Source organism: Equus asinus, chromosome 24, assembly GCF_041296235.1.
Source record: "Equus asinus isolate D_3611 breed Donkey chromosome 24, EquAss-T2T_v2, whole genome shotgun sequence".
In the NCBI taxonomy this organism is placed as follows: domain Eukaryota; kingdom Metazoa; phylum Chordata; class Mammalia; order Perissodactyla; family Equidae; genus Equus; species Equus asinus.
In genome coordinates, this window is record NC_091813.1 from 20523356 (window position 1) to 20539405 (window position 16050).

A 16050-nucleotide genomic window follows, 5' to 3' on the forward strand; every position below is an offset into this window, starting at 1 on the left:
GTCCTCCCCAGTTGACTCAGAACTTTCCATGCTTTTCAGAGGTATTTGCAGTCCATTCTGCAGCCTAGCCCTCATTTGTCCTTTCTCATTTGTACCCAAATTGTCCTTCTTAATGACCCTCCACTGTGGTTTGAGCTTTCCTGCATTGCTCATACATTATCCCCTCAATTTCAATAGACCGTCGCCACTCTAATTATTCTTTAGCATTGAGCTCAGACCTCATTTTGCCCATGAATCCTTCCTAATCACTCCTGCTAGAAGGCCTCTGGTCTCTTATTTCCTATTTTACACATAGACCAGAACTCTCATTCCCCCCATGCCCCATTTTTCTCATACACATAGAGCCATCTTGCATCTAACATTGTGTATGTATCTCATACTCTCAAGAGTGATATTCTTAAAGACCGGGCTTATATGTGTGGGAAGTGGGGGAGGAATGTAGAGATGCAAAGACATCTTACATTCTTTTATGTGTCTTGATTGTCAGCTGAGTTTACTCTGCATACTGAAACATAAATAAAAGTGTGTTACATCCTCTGGGAAGTTCAGGGCTTCCCTTCCGATTCCTACAAATTCTGGGAGGTTTATAGCCTCATTCCCGTAATTAGTTACCCTCCTTCCCATTTCCTATTTGTCTGAATCTCGTACATGTCTCATCTCCTAAAGATCTGATCTTAGCTCTGCACCAATCTAGACTTAGAAACTGCTCCTTTTCTTTGATTTCCCTCGTAATGTTGCTCAGATGGAGCATCTGTAGCAGAGGACTATTTTGAAGTACTACCTAGAATCCTTTTGGCACCATGTAGTAAAAGTTGGATACTTGATACTGCTTTTCTTCAGCGTTGTTTCAGCACCCTTTGACTGAGGAATTTCTCCTGTGCTAACATTTCTCCACGGGACTCCCCTATGCAATGGGATGGGCCCTGAACACCAGATCCCTGTCCTGTTGACATGTCTCCAATGGCACATAAGTCCCCATGCACCCAGTTCTCCTTACGTTCCTTTCAGACTAATTTAATGATCTCTTTTCTTGCCAGCGCATTTCCAACCACATGCTAGGTGCCTCATCTGTCATATCCAAAGCAAAGGAACTGGTCAAGGGGGCAAGTGAAGGAGTCCATCACACTGGAGAGCAGGCATGCTGCTCACTCTCCCAGGGGCAGGAGCAGCTCAAGTTGTGATTGTAAGTAGCAAGTTTTCTATTCATTCTGATATAATTGTAGCCGATTTTTTTGTTTGTTCATTTTGATATCCTTTTGGAGCATCGAGCATAGCGCTTTTCACAAAGCAGACATTCAATATCTATATGTTGAATGAAAGAACGATTGAAATGACAAAACTCAAGGTACTTTCCCGCTCAGGTAAAAGGCTGTGGCCCTGACAAAGTTTCAGGTCTGTCTCACCTCCCTCATCATCCTCACTTCCTTTCCCAGCCTCCAGATTCCTGTCTGCAGACTGTTAGCTGGTGGTCACTTTAATCTTTTAACTTAAAAGATTAAAAGAGTTAATCTCTTAAAAGAGTAATAAAAATAATCGTTTATATTTAAGATATAAAAGTCTATCTTATAATGGTTTGAGGCATGTCTCCCACTCCCTTCCACACTTCCGTCATATACCAGAAAACACAAAAGTCTTCAAGATCCAAAGGAGAAGCAGCTAAGTGTTTTAGAAGCAAGATAATAGTTGGGTAGAAGGTCCTGCCAAATGTCCTTGAATGCCACTTCCTTAGTGGCCTCATATAGTGAAAGACAACATTCTACCAAGTAGGTTCTCAGAACTGTATCAAAATCACTTTGGGTACTTGTTAAAAATACAGAATCTTATTGAAGCAGAATCTATGAAGGTTCTTACTGCCTCCTTAATAAGTTCTCCGGGGATTCTTATGCTTAAAAGTGGGAAAGCAGTAGTGTAAATGCATTCTTTTCTCCTCTGCGTGTTGGAGAGAAAAGAATTCTTCCCTTCATAGGACAAGTGCAACTTCTCTCATGACCCACCTGCCTTCTCTTGGGGAAAAGGATGGGTTCATTATGCTGTGTTGACAGCCATACACTTCCCTATTTTGTTTCCATGTTGCTCACAATAAACTGTTTTATTTTTCCTTGAGAGTAATTCTATTAGACTTATTCATCGTAAACAGATTACTGGACACAACTTCTTGTATTATAAACTTATCCAACACACTCCTCTTTCAAATAAGTAGCTAGAGAGCAAACGTGAAGCATATGGATGAAATTGGTGGCATTTTAAACCACAGGAGGAAGTGACCAGGAAGAAGTAACCTCAGCTGGAATGTGGCTTGCAACCAAAAGTATCAAATATGGTACACCTGGTGTGAGCTTGGGACAAGTGGGTGGGGCCTTCAATGGCCAGCCGCCTCTGCTGGACTTCAGCATTATGCCTTCTTAGGAAGCAAGCCCCTGGACCCTCAGAACCGTGGGAAATTAGTACTGGCACAAGTGGCTTTTAAGCCCACCTGCCCAGTCACCTAGAGCTACTGCCTGACTCTCAAGAACTCACCTTCTATTCAAATCCTGACCTTGCTGAGTGTGTGAGCTCTGGCGCAGCCTCCAGGCTCAATTGGCACATGCTTCCTCCTGTCTGTTTGGGTGACTCACTGAGTGCTCAGAGCACATTTTCCCTTCCCTGGCTGCCAGCTGTAGCTATTGGCTCACTCTTCTCTCTTTGGAACGACTCGGCACTCCTGTGCTAATGCAGTTGCTTGAACTGATGTGCAATTGTGTAGAGACCTGCAGAAAAGCATAAAACTCTATTTACCACGCGGCTGAAGGCTGGTATCTGTCACATCCATCAGAACATGGATCCTAAGCACTTTCCACCTGTTGCTACTTACTAATCCTATTAGTGGTCCTCTTATGGCTTCCCAGTGTACAGAAACCTCACAAACTGCAAAGACATGAAAGCACCAGTGGTCAGGAAATCAAAGGCAAATGCATCCCCTTTCATCTGTGTCTTAAGATGAGAAAGGAAGGGCTTGTATATCTGGAAATAAGGGCAATTTTCCTCCTTTCTTTGCTGTCCTTGGCACTTAAGGCATAGTCTGGAGTGCATTACCTGGAGCTTGTACATGGACATAGACCTCGTGTAAGTTAATTCTTTTTCCCAGCTAAGCCACTATCTTCACTAAGAGCAGGGATGCAGTCTCCAACCTCTTTTGTGTCTGCCCCAGAGCCTAGTTTAGGGCTGAGTTCAATGCAGCCTTAGAAAACAGGCTTGCTGAAAGAATGAATGGGGCAAACTCCCATGGAAAAGCCAAGTATGTTGAAGGAAGGGCTGTTTTGGCAGTCACGTTAAGTTTTTCCACACACTTTCTACACCATCAAAGGAAAGTTTCTCTTATTCTTGGATAGGAAAAAATGCATAATAAATCAGTCTGCAGTAACCTAATTTCACCTCATGGGTCAAGGAAATAGCCAGAATGAAGTTTTGAAGAAAAAGTGTTTGTAGGCATCTCGGTAGCCGGCAGAGGCTGGGTATTTTATGCGAATTTGTAGATGTCTATGAATGTCTGCATTTTTCAGTTATTGTTTAGTGGATGGAAGAGGCAGCGGAGCTTCTGTAAATACAGGCAATCTGTACCATGGTTGAGATCTTGGGCTCTGGAGTCAGAGACTGAATCCTGGCAAGGCCACATACACACTGAGTGAATAGGTGTGACATCATTTAATCTCTTTAGGTCTCGGGTGCTTCATTTATCAAATGTGTGTAATAGAAACCCCCTCATAGAATTGTGGTTAGAATTAAATGAGATGGTTAACATCAAGTGCCTAGCCAGGTAACTGATATGATCAATAAACACGCAATAAATGGCAGCTGTTATTAGTACTAGTGTTTGATTAACTGCAGGCTTTAAGGGATGTGACAGTTAAGGTTGATACCCATGTTTTGGTTTGTTCCAAATGTTGATCTGAATTCCTGAGCAGTTCACTCTGAGAGAAAGGGAAAAATTACCAAACTGTCATGAAAAACAAAACTAAAGTAAACTAAATAGAAGGGTTCGAGGCTCTCTCATTGGCCTATTGTTATGCTTTACCTCGTGGAAAGCTGGCTACATGAGGACCTTGTGGAAGACAGAATTGTTCCATCACTCTTACTCCCAAAAATGTAGCTAGTGTTCTTACTGACTCTTTCAAAGGTTGGATTTCAAGCTTATGTAGCTGCATGGAATTACTCGGTGATTTGAGTGATTCCAATTCATTATGACAACTTGGACCCTTCAGCCATTTCCCAAGCCATCCCAAATAGATAAAGATCATCTACTGTCAAAAGAACTGGGATTTAAGTTAAAAAAAAAATTGGCAGAAGATATATTTTTCATATGCTCCCACAGTTGTTGAGGACTGTTCCGTGCTGAGCTAGCAGAGAGTACCGATTTTACCCCAATGGCTTCCGTATTAGAAGAGATGTAAGCAATACACTCGCCGCTTATACATTTTAAGTCTTCAAAATTAGCTAAATGATGGGGAGATATTTATGGCAAGCTTTGAAACTTTTGGGAAGATCACATTTTATTTTTCCAATTGAGATATCGCAAATAATACTGAGTATGTCTTATACAACTCTAAATCAAAGATCACATCAAAGTGAATAATAAAAATTGTCCACAATATCTTTTAAAAGCAAAGTTGAAGAGACATTTTCTTCATTAAAAATGGATATTTCTGGAATAAAACAAATGCTAATGTAGAAACACTTGTTTAATTTACATTTCCCGTGAACTCTGTTTGACCTTCACTTCAAGGACACACAGCAGGAAAGCTGTCTGGAATACCGCACCCTGAAGAGAGCATGAATTTCTTACATTCCTGAGTAAAGGCTGCCCGAGTATTGGCTCACTACTTGATAGAGGAAGAAAAACAAAAATACTCCAAGCCCTTTTTGTTTAGGAAAGTTCCGTTTTCAGATTTGTCCTTAATACATTGAAGCTGAAGACACTTGGATCTCTGTGACTGAGTGGTATATTTCATCTGAGAATAATAAGAAATGTGAAGAATTGGTTGCTATTGTAAAAAGCTGGTGAGCTCTAGTCTAGAGTGAATCAAAACTCTGCTGAGACACTACTTTTGGATCAAGGCTTGTCTTCTTGGCTTGAAATTACACCGGGTCAGATGAACACTTTTCAGACTTTATCTTACTTAGCCACTCTGTAACATTTGACATAGTTGATCAAACTCTCCTCGGTGAACACTCGTCCTTGGCTTCTGTGATTCTCCATTCTCAGGGAGCTTCCCCACTCTGCCTGATCATGGCTCTTCTTTCTTGACTGATCCCTTAACCACAGACCTTCCTGTGATATTTGTTGGGATATTACCTCTCGTGCCACACACACAGTCCTTGGTGATGTCATTCATTTATGACATCACCTACCACTCTAGGGGTGGAGAATCAAAATTGAAATCTGTATTTCCACATCCTTACTAGAATTTTCTTTTATATGAATGCGCTTCTGGTACCCCAAACTTAGCATGTTGGAACTAACTCATTACTTTCTGCCCTGCTTCCCTTATTCTTCCTTTCTCAATGAACCCAATCACCTAGTTGCCTAATTCAAAAACCTAGGTGTCATCTTTGACTCCTCTGCCTCCATTATCCCTCACAAATAATCCAAGATCTGCTGTATCTACATTCTACTCATCCTCCACATTTATTTATTTCTGTCCATATTCACTGCCAGGGTCTCAGTTCAGGTTCCTGTCATTGGTTCCTTGATCACTGCCTCAGACTCCTAACTGATTTTCCTGACTCCTCCCTCCCTCATCCAGAGTTTTATAAAGTGGACATTTGATCATTTCTCTTGCATGATTAAAACACGTCAAAAATTTATCATCATCCTTATGACAAAGCTCAAACTTAACAAGCATGAGCATAAAATATCATGTATACTCTTACTCTCTTTTTTTAATCTCTTTAGCTTCAGCTCTCAACATTTCTCCTCTTGCACTGTACACCACAGCCATACTGAAGTACTTAAAGTCTCTGAATGGGCCATTTTCTGTCTTTCCTTTGGGCCTTTGCATATGTTTTCTCCTCCGCCTAGAACAATCTCGCCTTGTTTATCTGGCTTACACCCACCCATCCTCTCAGCTGAAAGGGCACTTCATCAGGGAAACCATTCCCAATCCTCTTTCTAATTCCAGCTCTGAGTTAGACACTCCTCCTTCTTACCTCTAGAATACATGATGCTTTTATTTTTCATGGGACTTTCAAAAAGTATTGTCAATGCCTATTTGCTTATCTGTCTTCTTCAAGAGCTATTTGAGATCAGGAGCTATATCGTTTCAACATTGTATCCCTAAGGCCTTCCTCAGTACTTGATACATAGTAGGTACTCGATAGATATGTTTTAGAATTAACTAGTTAATCATTGAATTACAATTCAAGGAGAAGAACGTGATTCAAAGATCTTGTCTTGTTTTGCAGTGGCCAAGCATCAGATAAGGCTCTCTGGGCAGCTTTCCTTAGCTAGTGTACCCTTCACTCACATTCTAGACATGACAGCAATAGAGAAATAGTGGACAACTGGACTGAGGCTATAGCAGCTCCAAACTGGGTTCTGAAAGTCCACTGCCGGAAATCTAAGAATCTTCTCTGGATCCTTCAGAGGAGCAAAAGAGAAACCTTTCACTGTTCCTGAAGGCATTATGTGCCCCAAGGTATTGAAACCAGGGAATTATTTACATCCACATTCATGGATTTTGGGAACTCATGTGAAATCCAGAATGTTGGACCTGATGCTCCATGAGTTTGTGGGAACCAAATCAAGGTTGTCAGTGGCTACAGACTGCCAAGAGGGCTTGATATTTCCATAAAGTTTTCTTCTTCCAAATGAACCTTGGAATTATTTGTCTATAGTTCTGCCAGGGACCTCTCCAGACTGTGATTTGTTGGGAACAAGCCACCATGAACATGTTCTCGGGTCCCCATCTTGCTGCCATTGCATGAGAAATGGAACTTAGCAAACATGTAGCAGAGCCGAGCTTTCTAAATTCTACAGGGCTGTTCTGAGGGGTTGGAATGACGCATACTCACAAGCAAACAAAAGAGAACGATGAGTAAGTGAGGAACTGAGAATCACATGTTTTTCTAAATTAGATTTATCTATAAGATTTAAATATGTGTGAACATATTTTGAATGATCTGGTATGAATTATGGTTTTGTTGTTAAACAGCCATTTTGCTTTGTCCTGATGTATGAAGTAAAAAAAGACTTGCTTTGCTGGATTTTTCTCTTTGGTAACTATTGAATTTTGAGAGGATACTAGTCTTTTCAGCCAAATTGAAAAATTCCTCAGAATTTAAAGGATACTTCATGTGAATTCAAACTGTGTTTGGGTTTGGCAACACATTTTTCTTTGGCAATGAAGAGGCTGTTTGATTCTCATGACTTTGTAGACCTCAAACAGGCTCACACACAGGCTGAGTCCTCACGGTGGAGGTGTAGAAGAAACTAATAGATGAGAGCAAAATTTGCCTCAAAATGAAGCAAACAAATGAAGATTTTAAATATAGAGAGGAATTGTTTTTAGTCAAAAGCTTTGAGATTTTGAGCTTCTTACAGTTTGATCTTCAATTTTGTTTTTAAATTCTGAAATTTGTAGGATTTTCTCAGTCCTTGCTATTTGTTTCAGGTTCCTCTCCATAACAGTAGAGAGAAAGTGGTTTGGCTAGTTTAAAGACTTAAAAGAAAAAAACCTACTTCCTGTAAGCACCTATTATATGTCACAACATTGAACACATAGTGTCTCATGTAATTTTCACAACGTCCCTACACAACACTATTATTTTCCCCACTTTACAGATAGGAACAATGAGGCTCAGACAGATCAAGTGATGTGCCCAAGCACACACAATTAATAAGCCCCAGGCCCTTTCTGGCTGTTGTTTACTGTGCCTGGAATGCTCTGGCCAGTACTCCCTTGGGTTCACTCCCTCACCTAGAAATGTCTTACCTTCTCTACTTTATCTTGACAACTCCTTGGTCTTTCAAAGCTCAGCTCTTTCAGGAGCCTTCTCTGGTTCTCTACCAACCACCCAGCCTTAGATAGGTGCCCGCCTGGCTTCTACCAGTCTGTGAGCCTGCCTCCACCCAGCATTATTACAAGTCTCTCTTTAGTCAGTCTCATCATCTGGACTGTCAACTCCAGTTCACGGGTGGAACTATGTCATCTGTACATCTTCAGTGATTCCCTTAGCCCTAATAAACAATTTATATTTGTGGAATCTAAAAATGAGTAAATAAATTAGTGGCTCCCTTAGGATTTCTATAAATAACCACTCCATAACCGTATCTAAAAGGAAACCTCAATATCCAGTAAAAATTCCTCCCCTAGCCCTGCCCAATGGGGGCCATTTAGGGAAAGAGTAAAATGAGACTGCTTGCTCCTTGTCTTCAGGCTGCTTTCATACTATTCTTCCAAAATAATCACTAAATTCCGCTTCAGAAGAAAGCCTACACTGTTTGTCATGGTGCTCCTCCACGTTTGCATTACGTGTGTGTTCCATATTCTAAGACAGAGAAAGAAGAGCCTCAGGTAAGGCTTTAGTACTAATGCTCTCTTTGGGAATCAAATCCCAGAGCAGTGAGGGTGGGAGGAAAGGGAAGCAATGCAGGCAAGGATGGGAACTTAGGAAATGTGAAGCATTACCACGCCAGTTACTTCTTCACAATAAGCCACAAAGAGACAATTCCTATTGTTTGGCAGGTGCCTACACTTGGTCATGGAGTATATCTTCAGGAATGTTCATTGGAAGGAGGAATGAAGAAGAAATTGACCCGTCCATTTTCTCTTGCCTCTCTTTGGCCAAGATGGCACTATGAGGAATTAACTACCTTGCATTCCAGGTAAGGTCATCCAACTCCTTTGGCAGCCTCTTGGGAAGCCAGATGCACTCCCTGTGGTGGCATTTCCCCAAATCAAGAAGAGATGGGAGGAGACAGAGACTGCAGGCATAAAGTGGCTGCTTTTAAAAGACGGCCTGCTTGGGCCTCCATGGATACATATCCCGCATTGGTGACGGGAGTGAGTAAACAGCGGAAGTTCCCAGGACGGGTAAGGCTGAGAGGCTCAGAAGAGGCAGCTATGTCTTACACAAGTGCATTTCTACCTTGTACGTCCAATTCATTTCTGGCTTTACACTACTTTTTGTCATAATCTCCCTACATTCCCAAAATATGGTACAACTGGTCTAAATGTCCAAATATCTTCCACCTGGACAATATGCTGGCAACTCAATCACAGTACATGACTAAACCAAATGCATATAATGCTTTTCTATCAAAACTTTCCCTTCCTTGATTTTCCCCATTTCTCTTCATGGAAACACTAATACTTATAGTCATTCATGTGAAAATTTCAGAGGTATCTCCTATCTAGTACAGGCAGGGTCCATAGTGTAAACATAACAGCAATTTCCCAGCAGTGACAAGGACATGCTCTGGTACAAATTATACATTCAGCAAGTGTATGAATAAAATGAATAGGTGTCTTTACTTTTCAGCTTGCTGCTGCATTTGTGCAGGAAATATTAAGCTTGCTGATGAGAAAAGAGAAGAAGTAGAGAAAACAACGTACAGGTATGGTTTTGCAACAAACCAGCCCCATCTGAGACTTAGAAGCTTTTCTGGGAGATTGGGAACTTCAAGTGCTTCACGTCTCCACTGCTTCCTGCCACCATCACCCTATCGCCAGCCACTGTAGTTGAAGCTGCAGGCATATATGGAAATGAACCAGGAGGACATCAAAAGAGGATTTTAACGGGATACTAGACGTAGTAATCTGTCATAATTATTTTCATTTCATGGAAGAATCTCAAAGGCACTTAAATTGATAACCTCAGACCTTCAGTTCAATGCTAAGGTCTTGCAAAATTTCTTAAGTTCTTGCTAGGTAATTTCTGCCTTCTCTGATAAAGCAGGAGACAATTTCTAAGAGGAAGTCAAGTATGTTTCTCACAAGGCCCACCTTCTATTTCTCCTCGTTACATACATTCTTAATGAAAGAATTTTGGAAGATTGTAGGAATAAGACATGTAGGCATCTGGAATTTTATGAGAAAGAGCATGTCAGATTGGAGAGTCTGGAAGTTGTAGACATGTCAAAAATGGTGGGTAAAAGCCGTCACTTTGAGCTTAATGAAAAGGGCTCTTGATTCCAACTGTCAAAACCTACTTATCAGGGACCTGCTCTGACAGAGTCACCGTTCCTTCATTTTGTTATTAAATTGCTTCTCTATAGAAAAACTGCCTTTAGTGCCAGAGAAAATTAGACTCCACAAGTGATATTTTGCTAGCAACATCCCTATGGCCTTTTCGTCTCCCTGATGAACTCACTGTAGCCATGGAAATTCTAGTTTTCTATCTTGGATTAGCTTCAGAAATGTGCTCACTTATACACTTCAAATGGATTTATCAACTAATGAACCAAGAAATAATATTTTTGTTTTGTGTTTGGCTGTGTTTAAACACGTCTTGCTCAGATTTTGAAGGTCAGGGCATGTTAGGGTCAGGTTTGTTTCATAATTTTTCTATGTAACATATCACTTCCCATGAAAATCTAATTTTCTCTACCAGGAAGGTGTTAGGCTTCTGATCTTTCATGGAAATTGTACTTTGCATGAGCATGACCTCATCCAAATGTATGCTCTCAGTGAACCTGTCATCAAGTGGACTTGATGCCTTAATTTTTTCCTTTTGTAGCAAGATGCCTAACTGGTTACTTATGTAGACTTTATTAGTGAAATTAGGGAGAATAATGAGAATAAAAAATGTCTGGCCATTCTGAGCATTAGAACTGAGCACTACCGTTACTGCAGCATCTGAGGCTGGGATTTCAGGGTAAGCCAAATTGTTTCTTTAGAATCCAAACGTATCCAAAGGTACCTTTAGAATCCAAAGGTAACTGGACTCAATTCATTTATTCAACACTGGCATCAAGTCTGTGAGCTCTACAGTTACAAAGGTAACTGTGCCTTGTATTGTGCTCTCAAGGATGCTAAGCCACGTCCCTGATTTGTTTATTCATTCAACAAACATTTTCTGAGCATGTTTTGTTTACTGAGGCAGGCCCTGGACATACAGAAGTATGTGGCACAGATCTCTGCACGTGCTGAGCATAAGGCCTGATATAAAGAAATAGGCTGTGAATGAGAAGAAGACAATGCATAGTGGGTACACACAGGAGATAGTAGTTACATGCAAGGGATGGGGATTGGAGAGGGCTTCATAAAGGAGGTAGCATTTCCTCAGGGGCTTGAAGGATGAGCACGAATTGGAAAGGTAGGGGTGCTAAAGAAGATTTTCCACAATAGAGGAAACATCATAATTTAGGACCACTTAAGCTGTAAATTCTGTATTTATGTGATACCAAGCTCAAGTGATCCAAAACGACTCCGAGAATTGTGGCAAACTGAAGTCAGTGGTGTAGGTTCTCCACCAAGCAGTAAAGGAATCGCAGAGAAGATCAACCCCCAGAAGAGTCTAAGATCCCATTATGGGTGTATCATGTTAGGCTAGGTTTTCTCAACAAAATTTCCACCAACTTACTAACTAAATATTCCTGGACTTACCTTCTAGGTTCAGAGGCTTTAGAAAAACTCTGAAAGCCTTTTACAGATAATTGGATGAGATAAAAGCTGCATTTTACTGCACAAATTATTTAGAAAGTAGGTTAGTCTCCATTATCAGAAAGTTCTAGGTGAGAATCTGAAACATGACAACTTGCTCAGCAGCTGAAAATGATATTTTTACTTTCATTTTCAATTTGCCTTCAATTAATTCTGTTTATTTCACTTGTCCTAATCTACTATCTAGGTATTTTAACCAACGAGGATACAACTGACCTGCAATAGGGCTGATTTAAATGCATCACTTTGTGCAGAGTTAAATCTGCATCAACATTGCCTTCCCAACTAGCCTGTCACCTCCTTGAAGTCAATATGATGTTATTTAATTTAAAGAAAAATAGAACCACACAGTCATATGTAGGTAGGGGGAGCACAAATGTTGGCTGATATTGAACAGAGGTAGCACAGATAGGAAGATTTTTCTCTAAGGGCTCAAATTTCAGAGAGAAGGGTCAGGGAGGAAATATTTCCCCAGAGCTCAGGCAAAAGGTTTACTTACTTGTTTCTCTCTTATTTCCCAGTTAGGCCTATAGGAATCTGCCGAGGGGAACTGACAAGCCCTGCTCAGTCTTGCCCACTGTCTGCTTGGAGGATCAGGATGAGTTTGTTTACTTGAGACTACATAGGAGTCAAGAACACATTAATCCTGTGATGAATGGACACCTTGCCTCTTCTTATCCTTGGCCTCCTTATGAAACTACCACCATCTTGTTAATTTGGGAAGTTTGTTGCTTTATCATTTCTTACTATAGAGAAATCTAAATGGCATAACATTGTAATACAATTGTAATCTTTACATTCCCTTAAATATATCTGGAGCAATTTTCCATTTTATTACATAATCTTCTACAGTACAATTTTAATAAAACTATGAGTATTCCATTATATGATTGCATTATGCATTTTTACCTTTGATATGAATACATTATAGTTGTAAAAAGTTCTTGCAGTATATGAATCAATATATACAGCTGGCTGTCCTCACTATCAGAACTCACTGGCCCCTCAAGAGTTAGTCATCATCCATGTCTTGAAGTTCACTGGTTTGGCATTTTATATATAGATTAACAAAGTTTATTCTTTTAAAAATATAAATATTAAATATTGAATGGATATAATTAGATAGAAAGGTATATTTCTAAAATATATGGAGTATAAAAATTCCAATACTATGAAACCTGCAGATCCAACTAGCCAGCCTCAGAAATAGAACACTACTGATGCCTCAGAAGCCACCCGCTAGCTCTCCCCAGCTGCATTCTCCTCCCTAGCATCCAATGGTTATCACTATCTGAAATTTTCTGTAAATCATTCACAAGCTTTGCTTTATAATTTTAAAACCTAGAGGATCTCGTCAAGATGGCAGCATAAGCAGACTCTAAACTCATCTCCTCCCATGAACACAACCAGGTTACAACTATTTTTGGAAAAATTACCCTGGATAGAAAACTGAAAACTGGATAAGAAGAACCCCCACAACAAGGGACAGTCCTGACTAAGGCAGAAGGGACAGAAATTCCTGCTGGAGAGGAAAAAAGCCACCTTTGGGAGCAGTGGAGCTTCTCAGCCGGCCAGGCAGGAACCACCCTAAGGTGCGCAGCCCTCCCTGGAGGAGTGAGGTCCGGAGCAGGGGCAATACTGCTATAAGCATCCTTCAGACTCAGCCCAACTGAGACGAGGGGCTTACTGTCTGGCTTTGCTGGCTATTAACTTCAGCAAGGATACCCCCTAGAAAAGCTATCAGCAGAAAGCCGAAAAGACCCGGGTCTTAAATGGCTCACGCACAAACTCACTCATTACAGCAACCTAAAATCACCAGAGAGAGGGCTGACAGTCCTTTGGTGAAACAACTGGGCTCTGGGGGCATCTTGGTGAGAGGAGGCACCTCTCTGGAGACTGAGACATTGGTGGGAGCCATTGTTCTGACGAGGTCCAGGTGTGCTGACACAGACCCTGGTGGGCACCATTGAGGTACATCCCTTGGCCTGTTAGCCCAGGGGCCTACCACACCCACTAGAGCACAGATTTAATCCAGTTCAGCCATGGCGGGCAGCCCTAGGGACCAGCCCCACCCAACAGCAAGCTCTCAGGCTACTTTTTGGCCTGTATTGACTGGATCCCTTGGTCCTCTACAGGCAGGAGAGTGTGACCACCTCTGTGGGGCAGGGCCTGTGTGGGGACGAGGTAAACTGTGGGAAGCATTGGTGGAGAGGTGGGGACCTCTGCAGTGCAGTGTTGGGGTACACTCCAGGGGGTTGGGAAGTGTGCACGGACCAGGACTGTGTTGATGGTGTGTGTGGTGCTGTGGGGGATGAGACTTATCAGTGGCAGAAGACCTGTGCTTCACAAATAGCCATAAAAAGGATTAGCCCCATCTTCCAAAGCCTGAAACAATTGAGTGCTCCCCATGCCAAGGGCCAGCCCCACTCAGCTGCACTCCTAAGAGAACTGACAACAGCCTTGTAGGCCTGAGGCCTATCACAACTGTAAGCCCCTGAGCCTAGCAACCAGCTACACTGGGTACCAACCCAATTAAGAGGAAAACTACAATAAGAGCATGCTGATAGACTTTGTAGCCAATGGCACTGAGGCTCCCCAAACTGGATTTACAAACAGCTGGCCAGGGAAGAAAAGACTAGACTCCCTGGGTACCTGCAATCAGAGCAGCCCTGCCACAGCAGAAAGACACAAGTAACCCATAAAGGGGTCACTCCTGGATCATTTGGACTGGTGATGAGAGGGAAACACACTGCTGGGCCTCATAAGGCATCTCATACATAAGGCCACTTCTCCAAGATAAGGAGACATAGCTGGCTCATCTAATACATAGAAATAAGCACAGAGAAAGAGGCATATTGAGGAGACAAAGAAATACTTTACAAGCAAGGGAACAGGACAAAAATCCAGTAAAAGGACTAAATGAAATAGAAATAGGTGACCTTTTCAACAAAGAGTTCAAACAAAATATCATGAGGATGCTCACAGATATGGGGAGAAGACTGGATGAACACAGTGAGCTCATAAGCAAAGAACTGGAAAATATAAAAAAGAACCAATCAGAAATGAAGAATACAATACTGGAAATGAGAAATTCACTAGAGGGACTCAATAGCAGAGTAGAGGATGCAGAAGAATGGATCAGCGAGCTAGACAAAAGACTAGAGGAAATCATCCAAACTGAACAGAAGAAAGAAAAAAGAATTAGACAGAATGAGAACAGTCTAAGGGAATACTGGGACAACATCAAGCACACCAACATTCAGATTATAGGTGTCCCAGAAGGAGAAGAGAGAGACAAAGGGGCAGAAAATTTATTTGTAGAAATAATAGATGAAAATTCTCCTAACCTGAGGAAGGAAACAGACATCCAAGTTCAGGAAGCACAGAGAGCTCCAAACAAGATAAGCCCAAAGAGGCCCACACCAAGACAGATTATAATCAAAATGTCCAAAATTAAAGATAAAGAGAGAATCCTAAAAGCAGCAAGAGAAAGGCCACAGTGACATACAAAGGAAAGCCCATCAGGCTATCAGCGAACTTCTCAGCTGAGACCCTACAGGCGAGAAGAGAATGGCACGACGTATTTCAAGTGCTAAAAGGAAAAAAGCTACAGCCAAGAATACTCTATCCATCAAGGTTGTCATTCACAATGGAAGGAGAGATAAAGAGCTTCCCAGACAAGCAAAAATTAAAGGAGTTTATCACCAAGAAACCAGTTCTGCAAGAAATGCTGAAGGGACTTATTTAAGTGGGAAAGCGATGACCACAAATGGAGGTAAAAACAATTATCAAAAAAACCAAAAAACAACAAACAAGCAATAAAATTACTTGTAAAGGTAAAAATATACTAAAGGTAGCAGATCAACCACCTGTGAAGATAATATGAAGGTAAAAAGACAAATGTACTAAAATCACCTATTTCAATGATAAGAGGGTAATGGACAGACACACACTAAACAAGACACTATATATGATTTGAAAAACATAAAATGTGGGAGGAGGGGAGTGAAAAAGCAAAGCTTTTAGAAAGAGGTCAAGCTAAAGAGTCTATCAACTCAAGATATATATATATATGTTATATACATAGAACATTAAATAGGATCCTCATGGTAATCACAAATCAGAAACCTATAATAAGTAAGCAAAAAAGTAAGACAAAAGCAATCAAACATATTACTAAAGAAAGCCATCAAATTATAAGGGAAGAGAACAAGAGAAAAAGACAGGAACAGAGAAGAACTACTAAAACACCCAGGAAAAAAAAGTAACTAAATGGCAATAAATACATATTTATCATTAGCTACTTTAAACGTCAATGGACTAAATGCTCCAATCAAATGCCATACGGTGGCCAATTGGATAAAAAAACAAGACCCATGTATATGCTGCATGCAAGAGACACACTTCAGAC

The 16050-nt window shown here is 41.0% G+C and overlaps 1 long non-coding RNA gene across 1 annotated transcript; it reads left to right on the plus strand.

Moving 5' to 3' along the window:
• The first annotated feature begins 1037 nt into the window (after window positions 1–1037).
• LOC106842945 (uncharacterized) lies at window positions 1038–12520 on the plus strand. Its single transcript, XR_001401068.3, has 4 exons — window positions 1038–1183; window positions 8721–8860; window positions 9517–9592; window positions 12161–12520. It is a non-coding gene; the product is annotated as an uncharacterized lncRNA (long non-coding RNA).
• Window positions 12521–16050: the final 3530 nt, after the last annotated feature.